This window comes from Bombina bombina, chromosome 4 (genome assembly GCF_027579735.1).
Source record: "Bombina bombina isolate aBomBom1 chromosome 4, aBomBom1.pri, whole genome shotgun sequence".
Lineage (NCBI taxonomy): Eukaryota > Metazoa > Chordata > Amphibia > Anura > Bombinatoridae > Bombina > Bombina bombina.
The window spans coordinates 181,058,679-181,066,178 of NC_069502.1; positions in this window are offsets into that span (position 1 = coordinate 181,058,679).

The following is a 7,500-nucleotide window of genomic DNA, read 5'->3' on the forward strand; positions in this document are numbered from 1 at the left end:
AAAGAGAGAGAGAGATAGAGAGAAAGAGAGAGAGAGAGACTGAGATAGATAGACAGATATAAATATAGTAATAAAAAGAGAAAGAGAGATATAGATAGAGAGTGATAGAAAAAGAGACATAGACAGAAAGACAGTGAGAGAGACACAGAGATAGAGAGACACAGAGATATAGAAAACATTGAGAGAAAGAGTTATAGATAAACAGCTAAAGATAGACAAAGAGAAAGATAGAGAAATAAATAGACAAATATAGAAATAGAGAGATAGAAATATAGTGAAACATAAAGAAAGAGAATCAGAGATACAAGGAAATAGAGAAAGAGAGAGAGACAGTGAGAGAGACAGAGAAAGATAGAGATATAGAGAAACAGATAGACAGAAAGAGAGAGACAGAAATAGAGATAGACATAAAAGAGGGAGAGAGAGAGACAGAGAAAGACAGCGAGAGATAGAAAGAGCGAGATATAGAAAAAGAGAGAGAGATAGAGAGAGACATAAATTGAGATAGACAGAGATAGATAAGTAAAGAGAGAGAGACCGAAATAGAGCGAGAAATAGAGACAGAGAGAGAGAGGCAGTGTTTGAGATAGAGACAGATACAGAGCGAGACAGCGATATAAGGAGAGATAGAGAAAGATAGAGACAGAGAGAGATAGACATAAAGAGAGAGATATCGAAATAGAGAGAGATACAGATACACATAGAGAAAAAGAGAGAGATAGAAAGAGACATATTTAGATTTACACATAACTCTAAATAGAGAGAGAGAGTCTTATAGATTAATAAATTTAGAGAGATATTCATATATAGAGAGAAATATAGAGAATGAAATTGAAAAAAAATAGAATTAGACAGACAGACATACATGAATTAAAAATGATGTACCCTTTGCCCACAGTCGTTGAGATGGCATAACCCCCTATTACTATATATACTGACACTGTGTAATCCAATATTAGTGTATATATTCATTTAGACAGTCTGTATTATTTCATTGACACTCATGGCATGACCCTACCCGCACAAGAAATATATACAGTTTGAATAGTATTCTGTGACATGGTCCAGCACCCACGTACTGTCTATAGTAGTATTCTATTGACTCTAACATTATTTTTAAACACCATGCTGTAGTGACACTTTATTTATTTTTTTTAATTTTTTTTAAAAATAGAAAGACACATACATACACAGTCACATACATACATATACACATACACACATAGAGAATGAGTTATTCCAAAATTATAATAACTCATATATCAATATAAATATTTTTTAAAAATACATCATGTAATACTGACAAGATCTAATTTCCTTTCAAAATTTTACATATAATTAATTTTTTTTTTATAATTTTTTTTTTTCTTTAACCACCTTGGTGGGCCATTGTCTATTGTGACCTGTGCACTACCCTTTAGTTTATTATTTTTTAACTTAAAATGTAAAATTATTTTTTAATTATAAATATTAAAAGAAAATTATATATATATACAGTTCTAACACTATACTAGTTATAGAAATCCTTGTCTACATCATATATTAAATTATAATATCACTTTTTTTTTTTCGATGTTTATTACAGACATTAAAAAAAAAAATCAACATAATTACATGAAGTTCAAAGTTATCTAATATGTAATTTAAAATTATACTATCAAATTTACACATTTAAATTGACATTAATGTATTAATATTTTATTTTAAGATTTCAATTTTCTCGTAAAATATGACAATTAATCTAAAATTGGAATATTAAAACATTTTACAATAATAACACATATATATATAATATAAAGAAAAAGGTTAATACAAATAACTAATTGATTGTAATTTATTTTTCAGATTGAAAGTTATGCCTGACTGCATTGTAATTGGGTGCACCAGCTCTAGCAAGAGAGTTGGTGGTCAAAAAGATGTCAGCTTTCATGTCTTTCCGAAGACTCATGAAAAGATTAAATTGTGGTTGCAGCAAACCAATCAATATACAGGCGATCAAATGGAAATAATGGTCCAACGTATCTTTGATACAAATAAAAACCTAAGATACAGGATGTGTTCAAAACATTTCCATCCTGATTGCTACTACACACATGGCGTGAACAAAAAATTAAAACCAGATGCTGCACCAACAATATTTCCTTCGAGATTAACTCATTATTCTCAAACACCTTCAACTGATAAACTGATGCATCAGGATCAGCTTTAACTTTCCAGGAATCACCATCACCTCAACAACAGCTTTTCTACTTGAAAAAAGAAGCAGAATTCAAAGATGTCACGCATGTGGTCAAAAATGTAATATCATCACAACAGAATCTTCAACTAATACTGAAAATATAGTTCATCAAGATAGCTCTACGCAATTTGATAATTTCCATGGCACTTTGAGTTCAAGTGTACAAACTTACAAAATTATTCCAACATTTTCTAAAGGTACATCGACAAGGGACTATTTAAAAAAAAAGATCAATACACCTGGACTATGGGTGACATATCAAACGACAATACTATTGAAGGCAGCATTGCATTTCGAAGTGCAGAACTGATGGCTGAGGGTATAGAAACAAACTTACTGCAGAATCCAGTCTTACAAGTGGATATTGAAATTGATAATGTACCGCAAATTATCAGTAATCCTATAGCTGATATAATACCAGAGAGTGAAGTTTCTGAAATTTCATTCATTTCATTAAACTCAGAAAATGATGACAACGCTATGATTGAGGACCAAGACACAGGATCAAAAGATCCTACATACCTGCCAGAGACAACAGAGGAAACCATGGACGAGTTTTCAATCCAAGAAGAATTAAATAATTTGGTATTTGTAGAAGAAAAAAAATACATAGTATTTGAAAGATGTTTGGATGAATTATTAAAATTAATCCCATGCCGCTTCAAAAACAATTGTGATTCTCCAATGATGTCAACTCAAAAAAGACTAGTAGGGACTATGTTGATAGTAACCGGAGAATGTGAATCCGGTCATAACTCTGCATTATGGTATAGTCAACCTACTATCGGCCAACGACCAGTAGGAAACATTCTTGCCTGTTCCTCGCTACTTTTCACAGGTAATCAATTTGAAAAAATTAATGATTACTTTACATATTTTGGTATACCTTTTTTGTCAAAGCAAACGTTTTACAATTACCAGAAAACATTTCTGTTTCCGACTGTGGACATCTTCTGGAAAGAAGAATGTTCAAAAAATCTTGAAACTTTCAAAGGTCGTGGTATCGCAATAACAGGAGACGGACAATGCGATAGTCCAGGGTTTTCGGCTAAATATTGTACATATACAACCATGGAGGCCAAAACCAAAAAAATTTTAAATTTGGAAATTATTCAGTCACTGAGGCAACATCATCAGTTGCGATGGAAGCAAAAGGATTTCGGCGTGCAATGAACCAAATGATAAGCAAGGGATTAATGCCAGTGATGGTTGCCACCGACAGGCATGTCAGTATAAGGAAAATACTGCGTGAAGAATACAAAAACATCAATCACCAATTTGACATTTGGCATTACACCAAAAGCCTAAAAAAGAAAATAATTGCTGTCAGTAGAAAGAAAAATTGTTCTGAACTTTCAAAATGGGTATTATCAATTGCCAATCATTTATGGTCCTGCAGTGTTTCTTGTGAAGGTGACGTCGAGAAAATGGAAAAATTGTGGAAATCATGTCTATATCATGTACTAAATATACATTCTTGGATAGACAATGGCGTAGAATGGACATGTGGTCATGGTGAATTACAAAAAGATGAAGAAAGAAAGAGAAAATGGCTGACAAAGCAATCGGAGGCTTTCCATGAGTTGGAGAAAATAGTGTTGAACGATCAAATTATTAAAGATTTACGACATCTTAATTTTTTCTGTCATACCGGTAAGCTCGAGGTCTTCCATAGTTTGGTCTTGAAGTATAGACCAAAAAGAATCCATTTCAGGATGGATGCTATGGAGGCTCGTACAAAACTTGCCGCTCTTGCAAACAACATGAACACACATCGTGTTCAATCCAAAGTTAAGCATCCAACAACACGAAGTGGAAGTTATGGTGAATTGCAATTCGACACATATTTCCCCAAAAGTAAAAAAGAATGGATGGTGCGACCTGTATATGATGACATGGATTTGTCTTACATCCATAAAATGAGTACGGAGGTCTTGAATTTAGTGGAAGGCACATCGACACATTCATGGGAATCCAAAAACATGCTTTTACCACCAAACATTGCCCCTCCACACCTCGCCCGGACAAAAAATTACTCATTGAAAAGCATACATCAAGATTTGGTCAAAGAAAACTTTAACATTCAACTATGCTCTAATTTCAAATGTTGATTATTTTATTATTTTGATTTTTGGTGTTATAAAATATTTTTTTTTTTGTTATTAAAGTTTATTATTACAAGTGATATTGTCTTTAATTTATTATATATTTAGTTTATAATTTTCTCTTTACATAATTTTTAAAACAAAATTTGATTTTATTAGAAATTATATTATAAAGAAAGTTTATCGATTGTCTATATAAATATATATATATATATATATATATATATATATATATATATATATATATATATATATATATATATATATATATATATATATATATATATATATAGATGGAGAAATAAATTAATATAGACAATCGATAAACTTTCTTTATAATATAATTTCTAATATAAATCAAATTTTGTTTTAAAAATTATGTAAAGAGAAAATTATAAACTAAATATATAATAAATTAAAGACAATATCACTTGTAATAATAAACTTTAATAACAAAAAAAAAAATATTTTATAACACCAAAAATCAAAATAATAAAATAATCAACATTTGAAATTAGAGCATAGTTGAATGTTAAAGTTTTCTTTGACCAAATCTTGATGTATGCTTTTCAATGAGTAATTTTTTGTCCGGGCGAGGTGTGGAGGCAATGTTTGGTGGTAAAAGCATGTTTTTGGATTCCCATGAATGTGTCGATGTGCCTTCCACTAAATTCAAGACCTCCGTACTCATTTTATGGATGTAAGACAAATCCATGTCATCATATACAGGTCGCACCATCCATTCTTTTTTACTTTTGGGGAAATATGTGTCGAATTGCAATTCACCATAACTTCCACTTCGTGTTGTTGGATGCTTAACTTTGGATTGAACACGATGTGTGTTCATGTTGTTTGCAAGAGCGGCAAGTTTTGTACGAGCCTCCATAGCATCCATCCTGAAATGGATTCTTTTTGGTCTATACTTCAAGACCAAACTATGGAAGACCTCGAGCTTACCGGTATGACAGAAAAAATTAAGATGTCGTAAATCTTTAATAATTTGATCGTTCAACACTATTTTCTCCAACTCATGGAAAGCCTCCGATTGCTTTGTCAGCCATTTTCTCTTTCTTTCTTCATCTTTTTGTAATTCACCATGACCACATGTCCATTCTACGCCATTGTCTATCCAAGAATGTATATTTAGTACATGATATAGACATGATTTCCACAATTTTTCCATTTTCTCGACGTCACCTTCACAAGAAACACTGCAGGACCATAAATGATTGGCAATTGATAATACCCATTTTGAAAGTTCAGAACAATTTTTCTTTCTACTGACAGCAATTATTTTCTTTTTTAGGCTTTTGGTGTAATGCCAAATGTCAAATTGGTGATTGATGTTTTTGTATTCTTCACGCAGTATTTTCCTTATACTGACATGCCTGTCGGTGGCAACCATCACTGGCATTAATCCCTTGCTTATCATTTGGTTCATTGCACGCCGAAATCCTTTTGCTTCCATCGCAACTGATGATGTTGCCTCAGTGACATGAATAATTTCCAAATTAAAAATTTTTTTGGTTTTGGCCTCCATGGTTGTATATGTACAATATTTAGCCGAAAACCCTGGACTATCGCATTGTCCGTCTCCTGTTATTGCGATACCACGACCTTTGAAAGTTTCAAGATTTTTTGAACATTCTTCTTTCCAGAAGATGTCCACAGTCGGAAACAGAAATGTTTTCTGGTAATTGTAAAACGTTTGCTTTGACAAAAAAGGTATACCAAAATATGTAAAGTAATCATTAATTTTTTCAAATTGATTACCTGTGAAAAGTAGCGAGGAACAGGCAAGAATGTTTCCTACTGGTCGTTGGCCGATAGTAGGTTGACTATACCATAATGCAGAGTTATGACCGGATTCACATTCTCCGGTTACTATCAACATAGTCCCTACTAGTCTTTTTTGAGTTGACATCATTGGAGAATCACAATTGTTTTTGAAGCGGCATGGGATTAATTTTAATAATTCATCCAAACATCTTTCAAATACTATGTATTTTTTTTCTTCTACAAATACCAAATTATTTAATTCTTCTTGGATTGAAAACTCGTCCATGGTTTCCTCTGTTGTCTCTGGCAGGTATGTAGGATCTTTTGATCCTGTGTCTTGGTCCTCAATCATAGCGTTGTCATCATTTTCTGAGTTTAATGAAATGAATGAAATTTCAGAAACTTCACTCTCTGGTATTATATCAGCTATAGGATTACTGATAATTTGCGGTACATTATCAATTTCAATATCCACTTGTAAGACTGGATTCTGCAGTAAGTTTGTTTCTATACCCTCAGCCATCAGTTCTGCACTTCGAAATGCAATGCTGCCTTCAATAGTATTGTCGTTTGATATGTCACCCATAGTCCAGGTGTATTGATCTTTTTTTTTTAAATAGTCCCTTGTCGATGTACCTTTAGAAAATGTTGGAATAATTTTGTAAGTTTGTACACTTGAACTCAAAGTGCCATGGAAATTATCAAATTGCGTAGAGCTATCTTGATGAACTATATTTTCAGTATTAGTTGAAGATTCTGTTGTGATGATATTACATTTTTGACCACATGCGTGACATCTTTGAATTCTGCTTCTTTTTTCAAGTAGAAAAGCTGTTGTTGAGGTGGATGGTGATTCCTGGAAAGTTAAAGCTGATCCTGATGCATCAGGTTTATCAGTTGAAGGTGTTTGAGAATAATGAGTTAATCTCGAAGGAAATATTGTTGGTGCAGCATCTGGTTTTAATTTTTTGTTCACGCCATGTGTGTAGTAGCAATCAGGATGGAAATGTTTTGAACACATCCTGTATCTTAGGTTTTTATTTGTATCAAAGATACGTTGGGCCATTATTTCCATTTGATCGCCTGTATATTGATTGGTTTGCTGCAACCACAATTTAATCTTTTCATGAGTCTTCGGAAAGACATGAAAGCTGACATCTTTTTGACCACCAACTCTCTTGCTAGAGCTGGTGCACCCAATTACAATGCAGTCAGGCATAACTTTCAATCTGAAAAATAAATTACAATCAATTAGTTATTTGTATTAACCTTTTTCTTTATATTATATATATATGTGTTATTATTGTAAAATGTTTTAATATTCCAATTTTAGATTAATTGTCATATTTTACGAGAAAATTGAAATCTTAAAATAAA